This window comes from Chinchilla lanigera, unplaced genomic scaffold (genome assembly GCF_000276665.1).
Source record: "Chinchilla lanigera isolate Chin_1 unplaced genomic scaffold, ChiLan1.0 scaffold00003, whole genome shotgun sequence".
NCBI lineage: Eukaryota > Metazoa > Chordata > Mammalia > Rodentia > Chinchillidae > Chinchilla > Chinchilla lanigera.
In genome coordinates, this window is record NW_004955404.1 from 15,845,434 (window position 1) to 15,865,535 (window position 20,102).

The window sequence follows — 20,102 nt, forward strand, 5'->3', positions numbered from 1 at the left end:
AATTGGTGTTAGATTTAGAATGTTGTATAAAAGTCACTTGAGAAATAAAAGAGTTTGTAAGAAGAACAAGATGTAGAGGAATAAACATGGAAAAGAACTGGTCTGGAAAAAGAGGAATGGGTTTTGGGTTTGGGTTTTAAGGAGGAGACAGCTCTGTTTGGAAAATAAGAAAAGGAAGACAACAAGAACCAGGACAATAATGAAGAAAAAGTGATGAAGCAGAGAATCAATATTCCACCAAAAATGCATGGAAAGCCCTAGGCTGAAGGGGTTAGAAGGAAGCAACTGTTCAGGAGACAAAGATGACAACATGAAAGGTCAAAGGCAGAAAGAGAAAAGAACGTTGAAATAAGTGTTTAAAAGTTCACTGAGCTCATTCGGTGGTGGAAGCAGGAACATAATGGCAGGGGCAGATGGTTTCACGGAGACCGTGGAAGAAAAGCAAGGTGACCACACTGGAGCCCAAGTTCTGAAAATCAAAGGCCCTGGAGGGAGGTTTGCCACAGTGGGAGACAAGGCGGAAAATGAAAGAAAACCGTGAGCCAAGTGAAGGACCTGACAGCATCTAAGGACAGGCAAGATGAGAAGCATGAAGAGAAATTGTTAGGAAACATATGGGAAGTTTGAGACTTCTATAGAAAGCAAAGTTGTGGTGGAAGTGCTTTTAATGAAGCAATTTCAAGGTCAGTTCTATATATACATATAGAGAAGTGCACGGTTGTGAACTTGTGCTGGGGTCAAAAGAAAAAGACAAATGACACAGGAAGGGTACTCCTAGTAACTCTCAGTACAGCAGAATCCTTCTTGACAACTGCATCATGCATTATGTCATGTAGCATGATGATCTCAGCTTCATCCTTTAATCTTAAGCCACACATAAGAAAACTAAAACTCAGGAGCTTCTGTACAAGTTTTCCAAATTCCAAGAGCCTGCATGGAATGGGGATTTTAACTGAGTTCTATTTAACTATTAAGTTCATCTAGTCCTTCCTTGCATAATGTATTTCCTATAAATTCATTTGTGAGATTTTTGGTTGATTGTTATTATCATCTTCAAAATAGGCATAAATGCCCATTTTTGTTTTGATTTTATTACTCAATTGCAATAAATTCTTTTCTCTGGTCAGCTTGATTTTCAAGCTTCATTGTCTAACTTTCTCCCTCTATGTGTTTCAGAGACACTGCTTCTGCATATTGCCCATGTTCTTTGGAACTCGAATTATACATAGAACATTCTGCCCTATTAAAAAGAGTAGGTATTATAATGAAAATAGGACTATTAATTCTTCACTAATGGCATATTCTGAGGTATCTATACTTGGGGTGGACAGATCATACAATTTTTTTTTAACTTTGACACATATCTTGAAAATTTTTATGGTAATAAAGTTTCATATATTTTTGTTGGCATTGCTTGAATGTATCAGTATATTTGATCAGTTCTCTAGTTAGATATTTAGGAGATAGCCTATATTTCTGAACTAATCAATTATTAATTACATATGATCTTTTTACAACTTTCTACCTTTTATTAGTGCATATTAATTATACAGAATATTGGTTTCATTTGACATTTCCATACATGTACATAACATACTTTGGTCATGTCCATCCCATTATGTTTTTCTCCCTTTTCCTTCCCTACCCCCTTCCTTTTACCTAATAATCTTACTTCTACTTTCATGTCATCATTTTACTCTTAGATTTCACATTTGAGAGAAAACTTGTGATATTTGTCCAAGACTGATTATTTTACGTAGCATGATGATCTCAGCTTCATCCATTTTCCTACAAATAACATAATTTTGCTCTTCTTTATGGATCAATAATATTGCACTTATTTTTCACATCATATTTTTAATCTATTTATCTATTGATGGGTACTGAGGCTGATTCCCTAACTTGGCTGCTGTGAATTGTGCAGTGATAAACATGGATATGCATGCATAATTGGCTGACTTTAATTATTTTAAGCACATACCAAACAGTGGCATCACTAGATCAAACAGGATCTCTGTTTTCAGTTTGTTGACTACTCTCCATACTTACCTCCAGGATAGATGTACTAACTTACATTCTCTCTAATTGTATAGAAGTCCCTACCATCCTTGCTAGCATTTATTGATTTCTGTACTCTTGATGATAGTCACTCTGACTGGAGGAGAAGATGTTGAACATTTTTTGAAGAAATTTTTGGCCATTTGTACTTCTTTTGAGAACAAGTAATAAATCAGTAAAGTGAAAATTACTCTGTTGGCTGCTGTATGAACTAAGCCATGTGATAGTGTCTTGTTTGTACTCTCAAACTTGGACATGACTCAGAGTCAAATTCCCCAAGCACAAGATTACCCATGAAATATGTCTATCATTTTATCCTTTATTACTTTAACTCCAGTAGCCTTCACGACCCTTCTGAAAATTGTCATATAGGAAAAAATTCAAGAGTTTGCTTATATGTAATTTTCTTGGTGCTGTTATTTCTTTTCCAGAGTTTTTACTTAATAGGAATCAACTGACTTCCTTTATTTCATCTTTACTATGAACTTTTGAATTAAGTATAAGAGTCTACAGCCATATCACCCCAAACATGCCCAATCTTGTCTGAATTAAGCATAACAATTTTTACTATCAGATGAAAAAACAGAGTAGGGGGGGTTGAGTAATTTTTCTAATGTCATGCTGTTTCTAAGTGATAGATATTAAAATTGAATTCTTCTCTGAATCCAGAGCCATTTTGTTCTGAAACCCTGTATCATTCTTATTGTTTTTGCTTTGTTTTGTTTCATCTGTTGTTGGTATTTTGTTATTTTTTAGAAATTTTTTATTACTATTCTCTTTAAAATAAAAAAAAGAAAAAAGTAGAAACAAGACAATAAATATATGAACCTGGGTATTTAAATGCATTTATATGTTCATTTATTCATTCAGTCATTTGAAAAAGACTTTTACTAGGGAAACCAAAGAAAAAAAAGATACTCAGGTAGGATTAGAAAAATGGTGAGAAATTGAGGTAGGACACAGTCTTGACCCTAGAGGGCTGCAGAGGCAAAAGAGAAGGACGGATTTAACAAGTTCTAATAAGCTTGTTTGGCAGGTTAACTAGGTTAACTAGGTTACCTCAACCTGGGAAGATTGGGGAAGAGATTAAGCAGGCAACATTTCATCATTTTGGGGGCATGAAAATGTTTCTCAGGATAATAAGAGACTTATAAAAATGTGGCGGCATGAAAGAACATACACACTTCCTATGCCTAAATAATTTCCCTGAGGAATAAATTTTACATTTATCATTTTCTTTAGGGAGCTAGGGTGCATCTCAGTGGTACAGCACATGTTTAGGATGTCTGAGACCCTGGGTTCAATCTCCAGTTGTTTCCCCTCCATTTTTTTTCCCTTGAACGTACCATGTATGTAAAATAAGATTTCTTTTGTGCAATTTTCTGTTGCCAAGTGCAGGACAAAATGACCCTCTCAAACTTACCCTGTGCTTCCTCAGGCTAACAAAGCAAGCAAGTTTTTCTGAATAGAGTAAGAGCCCATTCTACTACCAGCCAGGGTAGAAGAAAACGTGTATAACCCTCCTCTTTCACTGCAGAGGTCTGATGTTAGTTTTAAGAATTTGTGGTTTCTCATCTGTGAACATTCAGCACATAAGAAAACAAAAATTGCCCTGGCCTTCGAATAGCTTCTGGATGCAAAATCACCTCCATCAAGTGCAAGAGAAGGTCACAGATGGAGCCAAGAGAAAACCAGAATCAAGAAAATATGGATGTTTGCAGATGAGTCAAAGTGAACAGAAAGTGACCCTGAGCTATCATCCCTTAACCACTCCATTAGGTAAAGTACCAAGAGACAAGGGATCGTACTAAGCAATTGTGACCATTAAGGACAAATGGGATCAGCATAAATTTATCATAATTTATTATCATCATTAGTAATTTTGAGGGCTATACATCTACACATACTGGTCATAGTTACCTGTAGAATGCTTAAAATGATATCAAATAATAGTTCTGCATACCACATACGTGAAAGCATAGCATATTCTTCAGCATTTGTTCTTGTTAATTATTTCAGTGCAATAGAGTAGTGGGTGTCCTGCTCCCTAAAATTTACATATAAATATCACTATGAGATAATATGGTGGATTCCTGGTGTTTAGGGATCTAACATTTCCAGAATTTTCTATTTGTTGTTTTTCCTCATTTTAGTGAAATTTAGACATTAAAAAATTATGTACTTGTTTGATTTTATTTCCTATGGTAAAAAGTAAATACAGAAAACAGTTAAAAGCTATGAAGTGCATGATTCAGTCCTACTAAGTGCACACAGTGATACTGACAGTGTTGCTGCTGTCCATTCCAGAAATTTCTCACTTCCCCAGATGGAAACATTGTGACCAGTGAAAAGCAGATCCTCACTCCTCCACTGTTAGCATATTCTAAATATTACTATACTTTCTTAGACGGTTTAATTTTGTAGAACTCAGTTCAAATTTGCCAGCATGCAAGGATCATTTAAGATGTCACAGGACTCATACTGGGTCAGATTAATGTTAACTATCTCCACTGCAATTCACCTTTGTTGACTTTTTTCATGCAGACATTAGAAATTTATTATGAATTTAGAGATCATTGAAAATCTCATATTTTATTCCACTTGAATATTGAATATTCATTTGGTTGTTTCTTCTCAAACTGCTAATAATAATGAAACACAGACACACTGCACCCATGTACACATATTAGACCATTGACTCTTTTAAAGGAAAATGCCAGTGTCTGTGCCAGGCAAAGTAGAACATGACAAACAATTGGAAATCACTTTATTTTCTAAGCTGCAGGTCAGAGGCACTAAGAAAGTCTCCCCAAATTACTGAAATTTCTCATTAAGAAACTAACCACCTCTTGAAATGAAAAAAAAAAAAAAACACCACCCAACAATAACAACATGTAATTGCTAAGTAGGATCCAGAGAGAAGATCTTGCTGATGAAAACAAACAAAGAAACAAACAAACAAAAGAACAATGGATAAATTTCCCCAAGTCGAAATAAAAACATTCATTCAATAACAAATGTCATTTTACAAGGAAGGGGGAAAGCTTGTCATCTCTTCAAATAAGTTTTATATCTCGACTCACTCTTTTGGAAATATCAGAACATATGGGGATTTTAAAAAAAATTGGAACGAAGGGGGATTAATGGAAAAACAATTTTATCTGTCAAAGATCACCACAAAGCAAACAAAACACAAGCAAGCCGTAGTGACTGTAAAGGGCACGTTCATCAATAATCCTAGCTGGGTTTTAAAGGTTCATGATGCCACAAAAACATCTCCATCATCACATAAATATAATTTTAGTATTTATCTGAGTTAGGGATGACATTTATTGCCTCGCATTCTCCCTCTTAAAGCACAGTGTTTACTTGTCTAGCAATGGTTTTCAGCCTTTTTGCGTTTGGAAAAGAACATCTCCTGCATCTTCGAAAAAACCTTAAATAAATTATGCATTAAATCGTATTTTGCTGTGAAACAGGGACAACAATTTAAACCCACACCTAACACTGGCTATATCTATTAATAATTTAACAAAAAAATTTCTTGGACACCACTATCTACAGTTCATGAATTTATAGTGAAACATGATTAAATGAATCCACAGCTAGGAATCAAGCTACCGAAACAAGCATACATTCCTCACGATGGGCCATAAGGATAATTGGATCTTCTAAAAGAAAACATTTGTTAAGCAAATCAATCAAATCCATCTAGCCTGACTCAACTGGCTGCCATTCCTGCATAAAATGAAATTTGTGCTACATGAATATGTATTTGAATTGGAGAAAACATGGCAAGAAAAATATAGCCATTTAATGGGGGCTCTTTTAATACATAGTTGACAGTTAAAGTTTTCTTTTGCTAAGCAGTGAAGTCTATTGTTACCACTGAAAGACCAAATTAATTCTAGACCAGGTAAAATTACGTAGCTGATGACTATCTTTATTATTCTTTAACATAAATTTATTTGAGATGTGTTCTTATTATCAGAATATTGTCTTACAATTTACAACACAGAACCCAGTGACAACCCCAAAGAGTAGGGTGGTAAATTAAATATGCTACATAGTAAAGGCAATTGCAAAGGAAGAAATAGCCACAGAGGCACCTCTGCCCTGGTATCACTAAGTTCAGAATGCATTTTCTGCCCAGACAAAGAGAATCTTTTAAGAAACAGCTATTTCTAAAAGGAAATTTAGCAAGGTTTCCCCAATCTACTGAAATGGAGGAGCCAAGTCCTGTGAAAGAAACTTCATGTAGAGGCAAAAAAGGAAAAATGTTAAAGTAGAAAAAGAAGAAACCGCTTTTGTATGGAGAGTCAACCTTGACCTTATATAATATCAATTCACATATATGTCTCTGACTGTATTCACTAAAACGTAAACACAAGCATTTCCTCTTGTACAGACTTTTTGGGTATCACTGTAACTTTGGAATAGTCACTCCTGTACATTCGTCACCATTCAGTTTAGTTGCTTAAACTCTTATTTTTGGTCAATATCTTGGTGTTCATGCTAGTAAACTTAAAAGTTGCACTTAGGAATTCATTAATTGTTTTCTATATTCAATTCTGCGGTCCTGCTTTTATGATTACTTCAAAAGTCAGTGACACATAATAATTGAACTCTCTTTCTGTCTGGTTCAATCTATTTTATCACTTTTTGTAAAGATTAGAAAACCTAATAAAACAACAATGAAGACAAAATGAAAACAACACAAAAACAGCAAAAATGATACATGACCTCAAAACAAAATTTGATCAATCTTATATTCTTATGTCTGGTGGACTGAGCAACTTTGTTGAAGATAACAGTATGCAATGTAGCAGCCCTTGTTAATTCCTATTATTTTATCACTTTTTAAAATGAATTCATGTGAATATTCTGAGAGACTGATTCCTTCCTGGGACAAAATACCTAAGATGCAATTTAAGTGAGAAAAAGTTTATTTTGCCTTGTAGTTTCAGAGGTTTAGTTCATGGTGGGATGGCGCTGAGGTCAAAACACCATGGGGCAAGAGCATGATGGAGAGTAACTGCTAACCTTAGAGAAACCAGGAAGCAGAGTGAGCAAGACGAGTGACAAAGGGAGGGCTCAGGAACCAGATAGAGTCCCCAGGCCACATCCCCATGACCCACCCAGATGCAAAAATAGTATGCTTCTCTGATATTCTAGATGTTTCTCAAGTCAACAAAGTTGAAAATAAAAATTGACCATCACCAACCGTGTCACTGTATTGGCTTTAAGTATCTTTTGAATTATATAAGTAAAGTTCCACATCTAGTGGCCAGGTTGGAACCCAGCAAGCAACTTGGCTCCTACAGCATGCTTCTCTTTGCTTGCACAGCTAGGAGACTCCCCTACTGTTTGAAATCAAGAACAGCTCCCGAAGGCTAAAACTGTAAGCATCACTGAAGAAATGCATAATTCCATGCATGAAACAAATTGAATGTGTTTACTGTCAAGACTTGCAGAGCTGAATCTTTTTTTTCTAATGGAAAATTTATTTAATACACACAAAAGTTGTATGTGAAATTTGAAGAGTGAGAATCTGATTATAACTTCTATTCATACCTGTGTATCTATCACTATGAACATATGTGTACGTTAGGCCAAGTACATTCTATGTATTAGTCTCAGAACCAATCAGTAACATAAGTAGCACAAAACTGAAATTTGAAGGTCAGAAAAAACTTGCTTATACAGAGTCAGATTCAAGGTGAGAAATTTCTAGAATGTTAATACAAGACAAGAGCCTTTCATTCCTGGCACTACTGTGACCCATGACACAACCTCCTGATGATACAATACTTAGAAGTGCTGGACTGGATTTTAAAAATACCCAGTTAAATGCATAATAAACTGCAAAGAGAGTAAAAAAAAACCTTCAGGGACCAAAATGCAAGATAAAACTAAAAACCAAGCTTCCAGCAGTTGTCTTGCTGCCCAGGCAGATGGATGGACTTTGGAATACATAGTGTAAGGGCTGTGGGTTTTCACTGTCTCCCTAGGAGAAAGGATAAGGCCTCAGCCTGTGCAAGGTGGAAGAAAAATCCACACTCAAATCTAAAAACCTCGGAGACTGAGGTAGGATATAGATTGTTGTCAATGTAAACCCTGGGTCTTTATAACTTAGTGCTATGGTGGCAATTGTTAAATTTTTGGAAATTTTGTAAGCTGCTGCTAAAGAGAATCATGCAAACTCATGCATCTTTGCAGTTAAATAAGTCATGCTAGAATAGGAGTTATAAAAACTCAAAACACGTTAGTTCCTATTAATTGCGTTTTATTGATATCTATCCTTTTGAGGTTGTTCATGCCAACTGGATCTTTATTGCAGAAATCTTGCATGGTGGTGCTGTTCTGCATGTCGCTTTTCAACTCCATGTTCATTAATGTTGCACTGGCAGCTTGAAATTGTCCATTATATGAGCCTTGTACTATGGAAATTGGCAAACGCTGCAGGGCTTCATCTTCGTTCTGTTGATTGTCTAGACTTAAGAAAGTAATGGGAATTTTTCAAAATAATAGCTTAAATGTTTTTAAACTTAAAAGTGTACCATGCCTATAGCTATAACACTGCAAGTAGCAAAAAAATTGATTATCTGCAATTTATTAAATGAATCACTACTTACATCATAAGTGAACAATTGAAATTCTGACACCCATTGACCTTGGTTCTTATTCATTAACTAAAACAAAAATATCAGCCAACACTCATATTGGAGTTACGTTCATTTGAAATTGCAACCATAGGCAGGGTATGCAAACAAGTGTTCATCAAAGATCAATGAAAATGAGATGCTGAATGTACAGATCAACAGGGACAGAGCATCCATGACAACGGAACTCTGCTTCAAAACCTCTGCAACAGCCGGTCTAGGATGCCAAATTCTGACCTCTGCAGCAATCAGACAGAGCAGCCAGAACTTGGTCAATGTCTTCCAGCTTCTCAATTTTTTTTGTCTCCTCTTCCACTCAGGACAAAGCAGGACAAGTTAAATACGTTCCCCAACCTAATCACATCAGATGCCCTGCTTTTACTTAGCCTGAAGCCAGTTTCCCCTTGCCCGTAATGTCCAATCAGCACACCCATGCCTGTCTCTTTTTCTCTGGGAGGTTTTCCGGTTCCCCCGGGTACCTCTGAATTTCTGCTAAATACAGTGATGGTAGCTGAGTCTCACGCTGTAGAGAGTTTTGAATCAACAGCCTTTGCTTGTTTTCAGTTGGAGAATGGTCTTCTTTTATATATACATAGGCATTCAGTAAGGATCAATTGATGATATTAAAGTGAAAATATGAATATTTTCTGTAACATTATTAATAATAGGTATACAATAGCCTCTGAACCAGGAAAACTTATAAGAAACCTATACTGGGACACAGGCACATTTCTTTTTTCCCTAGAGAGCTGGTGGTTAAACATTTACCAGCGCACTGCTGGGCTTAGACTCTGAAATATGGATTAGGAAAATAATCAACTTGCCAGAACAATGTAGACAGCAGATTCTGAGGAGAAAAAAAGACAAGCAATCCACATCTCCCAGAAAATTTTACATTTGGTCCACTCTCAGATGTAATGGCACACATTTATATCCCTTGCACCATCCATATACATATACACAGAGCTAGAAGTTACCTTAATGATAACCTTGAAGAGTCTGGTGGAAGCCAACACAAATTCACTCTGGAAACACACACCTAGTGCTTCGCAAGAGAAGTCTTGCTGAAGATGTGTCCACAATCAACATTGCCAACAATTTATCGTAACCATAGCAGAACACAATAAACCACACCATTCCTCACTCTAAGAAATGCAAATTTGTCAATGTCTTCCAGGCTCTCAGTTTTGCCCCCTCTTTCCAATTTAGGACAAATCATGCTCCTCCACCTAATTATATTAGATACTCTGCCACTGGTTAGCCTGAAGCCAGCCTCCCCTTGCTGATGACCTCCAATCAGCACCTGTGCCTCTCTTGCCGTTCTCTGTAAAGCTTTCCTGTTCTCCTGATTGCCTCTGAATCTCTGCAAAATGCAATAAATCCCTTGGAATACTGGAGCATGGAAAATATCATATTTATGGAAATTCCTTATGGAAAAAACATAAACAGAGTTGAGACTGTTTGCTTTTCTAACTGTCCAGTGGCTATAATACAAGCAAAATAAAACCTAGATCTATTTAAAATTACATTAGATCTATCTCCTAATTAGCCAGGCACTAGGAGAAACTAGAATTTGATTAAGCTTATATGTACTTGTGCAATTATAGAAGTGTTTGTACCACAACAGTTCCTCAAGTAAATGACTACAGTAGAACAGGTAGGAGAAAAATAGAACCGGAGAGATGGGGAGGCTGAGAAGTTTTAGGATGGCTTTTGGAGCTTGGGTTTGATGGCAAGAAAGCATCACTGACAAGGTTCTCTCTGAGGAGGAGATATGTGTGCATGAGACATACTGAGGGAAAAGAGACTGGACAAGTGTCAGTCTCTAGGAAGAGGGCACAGCTGAACTACAGTGTGGCTGCCATGGACACCTCAGTCACTCATAGAAAGAACTTCTCAATTGGGGTATATATCACCCTGCTTACTGTAGTTATGCACCAGAGCACGAGATGAAGGATCTAAATTTGTGATTCTCTCATCAGTGTTTCTGTTTTGAGTATCTCATCTTGTGTTAAGCCAGTTTGTTGAATCATTTGATTCTAACTTTAAAGAGTTCTTGTTATCTTTACTAAATACTCCCTCGCTAAGGTAGCATTCATTGTAGAATATACCATACAGAGAATTGGGAAGCAATGGAGACTTAATCCAATTTTCACTCACGCAAAAAATATCTAATGATTGTCCTTGCCGTAAGCTGCTTACAAACTGTTAGATGAATGGAGACACATCATGTGCTACTGAGGCTATTATTGAGCTTATAGGAGAACCAGGAAGAGGTTAAATCCATCTGGTAAAGGTCATAGACATCAGCTGAGGATTGAAAGAGGCATATATGTTTGTGTTCCTTGTTCAAAAGAAATGAGGTAAGGCAATCCAGGTACAAGGAACGGAATGAAAATAAGGGGAAAATCACAGCATCACAGAATTGCCTGCTATTAGTATGAAATTGTAGTTATATAATTGTAATGCGAATTTCATGTAATATTTGTCAAGTAGTTAAAACAGACTGTGTAGGCGTAGTCAGCAACATCTAGATCCTGAAAGATCCCCACTTTCTCATATTCATCCACTTGTGTAATCCTTCCCCTTCAGTGTAAGTTTGACTTCGTGACCTGCATATAAGAGAATATGGGAGAATTCATTGAATGTCAGTGCCATGATCAGATTATGTAGAGATTGTGTCTTCTCTCTTGCTCACTTGCTCTGAGAAAAGGGAGCTGACATGTTTTGAAGTAGCTAGTAGATTAGCTCAGGATACAAAAAATAACAGATGCCATCCACCCCACAGCCAGAGCCTGCAGTACAACTGTGCATGAAGAATTGGTTCTGTCATCAACCAATGAATGAGTTTGGATCAGACCTAACTATAGTAGAGCCCACAGAGGAGATCCCAACCTAGTACCCTGACTGTAGCATCACAGGCTCATGAGACACTCTGGGCAGAGGCATAGGGCTGAATTCACCTGGGTTCCTGGCCCACAGGAACTCTGAGACAATAAATGCGTGTTGTTCTTTTAGATCTAGCGAGTCTCTTCAGTGTTTGAATGACTGCGCTAGCCCAGATAGCCCTGTGTAAATGATTTCTGTGCTCCTGCTCCCTCTAAAGAAAACTGCTATAGCAAGAGCCAGAACAGTTATTACCATCATCTTCTACCATAGTAAAGCTCTGTATATTTTTAAAGGCTAATTTACACATACTTCTCTATGGCTTCAATACTAGTGAAGCGGAGGATATAGTGCCTCTTTTCTAGGAGAGGTCCCCAGAGACCTGAGACAATGTCCTACAAAATAGTTTATATTTAAGTGTCTAGTTTGATGAATATACTATTTCCTGGACGGTCTTATTAGTGCTGGAGTGATTGGCATATCATCTCTCTCTAAGGACAGTCAAAGGAGCTACATATAAAAATGTGCCTTCGTTCATTCATGTGAAAGAAGTGATATTTCGACCGCTTCAAAAATCACCATGTTTTATACAGGGTTTTGAAAAAAAACTTTACCACTGACTGGAGTGTCAAAATGCTATCTTGGGTGCATTATGTACCTGACTGTCACTGTCAACATTTCAAACAATTCGCATGCACCTCAATCAAAAGCCAGATTTACAACCTTCAGATGCATTTACATGGTGGGCCGGTGAATCTGAAAAATTATATTTTGGACTTACAAAGGATGCCAGAGATCACTTAATAAAATCAGTCACTGGCACCAGCCCTGGCATTATCCAATTGAAGAAAAAAGTGTCTTGTGCATCTACCAGTCAGTGTTCCTTGACATGTATCACTCAGTTTCTGTCTGCTCATCATAAAATGTAAAAATCTTGGTTTCTATTTTATGTTGCTGTTCAAAAGTTTTACATAATTAGATAAGATAGAAGTACTCCATGGTCTTTTTCAGATACCAAACTGGTTTAGTGTATCAAATATGGCAAACATTGTGTTGGAGCATATTTTTAGGGGCTGTTTGCCTAAGTCTAATGATTGAGTTTTATGACAAGGTAAGGAATGAAATTGTTAATGTAATGGAAAGTCAATTATGTGAAAAAAACTTTTTGGCTTTTAAATTTTATTTTGCAAAGTCTCCAACACCTAGAGCATAAGGTAGACTGTATATATATGTCATTCAGTTTTGGCAATTAATACTACAGAGCCATTGATTTGCCTATTCTCCATTCTTCTCAATATGATCTATTATTTTAAGTCAAATTTCACTCAGTTCTGTATTTCCCCCATAAATATTTCAGCATGTACTGATGTTATATAAGGACTACTTTTTAAAAACCCATAACTACTAAACTGTTTGTGGTGGACTGACAACTGGCAGTCAACTTGTAACACCCAGCTGAACTGAACCAATGTGGTGCTGGGTGTGTGAGGCCTGCCTAGGGATTGTTGCCAGCAGCATAAGAGGCAGAACTGGAGAGGAAGAAGTGAGACGCTGTAGGAAGCTGTTGAGAAGCTGTGGAAAAGCTGTTTGGGAGCTACTGGTTTTCTTGGGGCTGCTGTTGGTTTTCTTGTAGGTGCTTGTTATACTGTCTTTCCTTATAAACTCGGCTGTTCTTATTGTCGAAGGAGCTCAGGACATTATCCCTGAGAATGGGTATGGTTCACTTTGGAGGAGCTCTGATCTTATTTTGAGCATGGCTTCCTGGCTCCAGAGGGCAAGATGGTGCACTGCTCAGTCTCCTGGAGAAGCTTGTCTCATTGGCTTTCCTGATGGAAAGGAACTTGGCTTTCCTCATTATCAGAGGAGCTTGGGACCCCACTGTCACTGAGGATGGCTGTGGTACCTTTTCAGGGAGCTCTGGTTCTTAGTTTGAGCATCACTTGCTGGCCCCAGTGCAGATCCCTCAGCCTGCTAGCACAGATCCTTCATCTCGCTGTCACAGACTTTCTAGCTTCCCCCACTGACCTTTAGGCCTTCCCAATGCAGATCCATGAATCAGGCCTGCATGAGATATTGTTGTGGGCTCTTGGCCTCCAGCTGGACTCTTGGGAGGGATGGTTATTAGCTCTAGGTCTTCAGCTGGACTCATGCAGGATATTACCATGGGATCCAGGCCCTCAGCTGGATACTTTGGTCTTTAGCATGTGGACAAATTTCCTGAACTCTCTTTGTATATGATTCTTTGGTTGACTATTATAAAATAAACATAACATGTGTCCTATAGTGCATTATTCTCCTTGCAAAACCCCAAACTACAACACCTTATTGTATTTAAAAATTAAAATAAGTCCAAACATCCTCAACATTTATCATCTACATGCCTCATTTGTGCTCTTTTACAGTTTGTTCAAATCAGGAGAGAAACAAAGTTCAGACATTCCACTTGGTTGGTATACTTATTAGGTCTGTCTTTTTGGTTCCTTCACTCACTCCTTTTTGTGCCATTTTTCTTGCATCTGGTATTAGAGACATCATTTAATTACGATGTGACTCATTATGTCTGCTGTTCATCCGTGCTCTCATCTGTCCACACACGCATCTTCCTTTCCGAATTAGATCTCGTATATCGTCTGTATAGGATGTGGAGGCTTTCTCTGCTACACAGTTAGAGATTCTAGAGAAAGTGGTGAAAGATGAGTCGTGATTACTAATTGTCGTTTTTGTTAATGTGGTGGCCTAAACCGAATTAAAATAAATGCTTATACTTAGGGATAGAGTAAAAAAAAAAAAACCCTCCCCCAAAAAACCCAGCTAGTAATCATTAAGGAGAATTTAAAGTGTAATGTGCAAGTAATGCCAGGGGAAAGCTAAGTGTCATAACAAAGGCTAAAATCAAATTATTTGGAAACTCAGAGTAAGAATGAAAGATTTCTTTTGTCCTCCTTTTCTTTTTACTGCATTGCATAAATAAGTCAGGCACATCAATAGTAATCTACATTTTAAAAAATTAAAATTAGTATCTACAGTAACCACAAATTGTGCTATTGATTTATATGAGTTCGGTTGTTTCTTGCCTCTGTGTCTTAGTTTTCTGCTCAGAGAAATGGAGAAAATACTTATATTTTGCTTTTAAGTTTGTGCACATTGCATAAGATAATATTTATGATGTATTTAGCATCATGTATTTGCTCCTTCATAATCATTTAAAAGAGTATCTAATGCCTTAAAATTTTGTTGCTCTTTCTATTTAATGCCCCATTTATCATTTTAGGAGATGTGAACTAAAATAAAGAATTGAGAAGACTTAACTCTTTTACTCTGAATGAATAAGGCATTTCTCCTACATAAATGTAAACAATTAAGAAATGATGCAGGCTGTCAAAACTCTGGTTTTACATAAGTGTGCAATTTTTCCTTTATTCATAATATATGTTAGGCTTGCCTGTACTTTTTTGAAAATTATCAAAAGAATTCTTTGTTTTGACAATCTGAACTATTCAGGCATGCCAGATACATAGAGTTTAATCTTTTCAGACGTGTTCAACTGCTCCTTCATTTTTAATTGCAACCCAGTCAGGACTCACAAGCAAGTTCCTTTTTTATTAGGTCTGGTGCATTTTCCTTTCTTACAAAAATATCCTGTTCCAATTTTTTAAATACATGAGTTGAATGCTTCTAATGTAGATTCTGTCACCTGTACAACCTCCCAAGTCTCTTATAACACCAAAGCGGATTTTCTTTCTCATTCAGTTTTCTGATTCCTTTCCAAATTTTTCTTTTTTTACTTCTGTCTGAAATGTCTTAGCCACTGCATTTTCTTATTTTGGACACTATTTGTCAGTTGCACAATTTAATATGCCCAAGTTTAAAAACAATTCCTTGCAAAAATAGTAGAGTAGGGCCTCGAAAGTTTTTGAATCTATGAACAGTATTCATTCTATCAGACTGCTGTGGGACTTCAATAAATTAAGCGTTATTGCAGCTCATATCAAACCGAAGCAAAACTGGGTGAATCTCAGTAATATTTCAGGCTTCGATGCTTACACTTATTATTTATGGGCAAGAATTAACTAATGTTTACAAATGAAGTCATTTATATATTCAGCATCAATTTAGACTTGCTTGTCTTCCAGAGTTTCATGTGAGTGTTATCATGGAAAACTGGCTACCCTTACTACTAACTTTTAAAAAGGCTTTTGTGAAATAATATCAACATTTAGAGTAAGACTCCAATGCCAAGGACATGGCTAAGGAGTATTAGTTCCCACAATTAATAACATAAGAGTTGTATTGGTCAAACTATTTGAGAATATTACATTTTCTTTTTTAAACAAAATGAATCTGAATTTAAAACATACGCGCAAAACATTAGAAAGTTCAGTATTGAATTCTGGGTGTTTTTTTATTTGCTGCTCATTTTTAGAACTTGTACTAAAGGGTAATAATATTGTGTGTAAAGACTGCTTAGCTTTTGAAAGTATTACGTGTAGGTGAGAACTTCTGCTCTGGGTATATTTTTAAGGCTATAATTTCTAACTGTAGATAAATATAGAGCTAAGTCAGAGGTGTCCTGGTTATGTTCCAAGAGGCATTGCTCCAAGTGTCTAATCGTGTGATTGATTTGAAAACTGACAAAAGTGGTTTGCTACTATACCGCTGACTATGCTTGAATATAGGCTGTTCTTAGATAAAAATGAGTAGTTGGTTTTCCCTTAAAATTTCTATTTCAGCTGGGGTTACTAACTTGAATCTAGGATATTTTTGAGGATAATTAAAAATAAATATATACGAAGTCGTATAGCAGTTTGACATCTAGGTTTTCACGAAGTCACTGTCCCGTGTAATTTATAACAGGAAAGAAATCACTGGGACAGAAAACATATGCAATAGCACACCGTGGATCTGTCACATCAAGTTACTGTCAGTCTCTGGCTAACCAAGACAAGCACCTTACTTTCCCCTGCTTTCCTTATGCTTTCGCTAACTCCTTCTCATCCGTTCAGTCTGTTGATTGCTGGACCTGACAAATAGCACTGGGTTAGAATACAATTACGAGGCATTTTGCTCACTTATCACAATAGACTATCAGACGGATTTCTAAACTTTATGATGTTGGAAGAAGTAGTAAGCCATAATACACTTCTAAGTCTCTCATCCTGCACTTTAAGCATTGTCTTGTGAGCGTAAATATATTGTTATTCAATCACCCAAGATGATTTAGGCACCTGCAAACCTCCCAGTGGCTTCTTCTGAGTGAGATTTCAGTAGAGTCTTCAATTTCTTTCTTATGAGTTTCCTTACTGGATTTTATCTTTAATGCATTGGGATAAGTAAATAAGCCATTTCATTTTTATTTCCCATTTCATGAAATGCTTCTCAAGTAACTCAATTAATGTTCAAAACCAATATTTGAGTAAGTGTATAATGTAATTAAAATTTCATAAAACTGCTGTAATCATAGTAACTCTGTAATAAGCAACTTTATTTATCACGCAAATCATTTCTTTGTATTTCTAACTTGTTCTTTATTTCTCTAACTCAATATAAATAAATATAGGTACATATGCATAAATACATATGTATGCATGTATATGTACACACACAAACATGCATATATGTATATTCCTTTTCTTCCAAGGAAATTTGTTCTTTCAAGGGGACACTTAATTACCAGTATTCTCCATTGATGAAGAACCAGTATTTTCTTGCACCTTGGTCTTTGGATAATTTAATAAGGTGAAAACAGAGATGGCAAAATCCACTTATATCTGCTGAATAAATGACCTGTCATCCCAGAAAGCAATCAGGTACTATGATGTAGTGTAGAAGTGAATGATATTGAGATATTGCATGATACTGTTCCTCCTCAGCCCGGACATAATTCAGTGATGTAAAACACTTTAGTTACTATATATAGTGGGGACAGATACTGAGTACAATACAATAGATGCATTCCTGTAGGTCCTGTGTGTGTGTATCTTTGCTGATTGGTTATTTCTTTGTTTGTGATAAGTTTGTCTGTCATTTCAAGTTTCAATGAGAATAAAAATCAAGAAGGAATTTCTTTACATGTCCAGATTCTTGGACACAGGGATTGTGGATAGAGGTAGCTGGAATAGAACCCAAGAATCTACAATACCAAGTGACTAATGCCAAAGGTCCACCACCTGTTCTTTGCTAAACACCAAAGCAGATGGAAATCTTATCTTTATTTTATCTCCTTGGAGCTGGCTCCTGTATCTACTAGGGCACTCCTCATTTAAGACAGGTTGCTTCACTCTATGTTGGTTTCTGGAATGATATGTAGTGGTGTTAAGAAGAATGCTCTTCAGTAGAAATATAACGTGAATGCCTAGGTAATTTAAAACATTATAATAACATCATTTTAACAAATTCAAGTGAAATTAAATTTAATAATATAGTTTGTTCCACTCTACATATCTGAAATTGATTTACAGATGTAATCAAAAGAAAAATTAATGAGATCTTTCACATTCTTTCTGCTTGATGAATCTTCAGAATTTGGTATGTAAATTATGCATGAAACTCATCTCGACTCAACACTTAAGTGATCAATAGCTTTATGAAGCAGAGGGCTACTCTGTAGGATGGCACACGGTATGGTATGTGTATTTTCTAAAGCCTTACCACCTGTTCAACTAGTGACTTGATAAGCCTCTTAATTTACATGTATCCACTAAAACAATGGGGTACATTACAGCTGCCAGAAGCACCTCACACTAAGTGTTGTTGCCAAGGGCTGATTTGTGAGATGTAAAATTATTTGCTTCCTGGTCCTTTTTTGTGGTGTCACTGAATTTTAGGAATTTTAGGAACAAAGAAAGACTCCTTGGAGGTGGCTGGGCTTAGATAGATCATTAACTAATCTTAAAGTTCTGTGAAGATCCTGACTTTATGAACAACAGTTGGTAAAATAATTTGGTGTGCTGTTGATTTAAATGCATTCTACTCATAAAACTGACAAATTTTCACTTACTCATTGAGGATATCTTTTGATTGGAGCCTGGAAAAGCACAAATGAAATCAAGTATTATTTACTGTCAGTAGTAGAACTAAGGAAAACCAGCATTCCTCAAATGCTTGGTATATGTCAAGCACTGTTCTGAGGTTTTACACACACACCTCATTCAGTTCCACAGCAACTCAATGAGATATATACTATTATTATGATGATGGTGATGATGATTATTTAACATATGTCAAAAATAGAAACAAAACAAGATAGATCAAAAACTTGAGGCCCAGAGAAATGGTGCCACATGACCAAGGCTGGTTTAGTAAGTGGTGAGAGCAAGTTTAAAAACCAGACAACTGGGGTCAGTAATCCTAACCTCCAGGTCAGAGTTTTTTGACTCTAGAACCCTTGTAATTTGGGGGTGGATAAATTTTCACTTTAGGGATCTGTCTTGAGCACCATAGGCTGTTTAGCCTCTGGTTAATGTTAGGTGTGCCTAATTCCACAAAGATGTGACAACCAATAACTTCAAACATTGCTAAATACCCCCTGTGGGGGAAAAGTGCCTCTGGCTGAAAGTACTGATTTAAATGATCTTCCTTTCTGGAACATGTAAAAGGTGAAGAAGGTGCCTTCTAGTAGCGGGCAGGACAACAGAAGAAGGAGGAAGGAGGAAGGAGGAGAAGGTGTCTTGGGCTGAGACATGCAGGTGGCCTTTAGAAGTCGTGAGAGGCAAAGACATCCATTCTCCCCTCAAGCCTCCAGAAAGGCCTGGTCCTGCCAACACCTTAACTTAGCCCAGTCAGAGTCATTTTGGACTTCTGACTTCTGAAACTGTATGAAAATATGTCTGTGTTATTGTAAGTCACTCAGATTATGGTAAATTTTTACATAGTATTAATTACATGTTATGTCAGCTTTTCATTGCTGAGACATAACAACTTGAAGGAGGGAAGATTTATCTGTGCTCAGAGTTTCTGAGGGTGCAGTCCAAGGTGAGAACATCGTGAATGAAGGGCATGATGGAGGAAAGCAGCGAATCAAGGCAAGGTAATAGCTCCATAGAGGAAGAAGACAGTGACCAATTATAGGACTCAAGTGAATGCATCTATGACCCACCCAGCTATACCCCTCAGTGTGCTTTACTACTAGGAAGCTCTCACGTCAGTCAAGTTGACAATCCAGTTTAACTGTCTCACATGTTTTGGACAAACTTCACCTTAGCATTATAGGTGAGATTTCTTATCCTCATTTCCGTGCCTATGTGACTACACATCAGAAATTTTAAGTAACTTGAACAGAGGCCAGGAAGAGCAGAGGCAAGAATTAAAGCTGGGGCTACTGTCCTGCAAAATCTGGTCTCATTCAGTGCTGGTCTTTTCTCACCATGAAGTGTTCTACTTTCCCCAGTTATGACACAACCCCAAGTTATAATCCAATGTTTATTCAACCTGAAATATCTGAAGATGTAGTCCTTAGATAGCACTCTTGGAGAGGGTCCTCTTGAACAAAGCAATACC

The 20,102-nt window shown here is 36.8% G+C and overlaps 1 protein-coding gene and 1 long non-coding RNA gene across 2 annotated transcripts in view; one reads left to right on the forward strand and one right to left on the reverse strand.

Annotated features, from left to right (window-relative positions):
- LOC102028818 overlaps positions 1–1,253 on the forward strand; it is a 49,771-nt gene extending 48,518 nt beyond the window's left edge. The window contains exon 5 of the long non-coding RNA XR_259313.2: positions 1,177–1,253. This is a non-coding gene — a long non-coding RNA (uncharacterized LOC102028818). The remainder of the gene's footprint in view (positions 1–1,176) is intronic.
- Positions 1–20,102, reverse strand: part of Gpc6 (glypican 6) — a 1,075,163-nt gene that overhangs the window by 415,623 nt on the left and 639,438 nt on the right. The window lies entirely within an intron of this gene.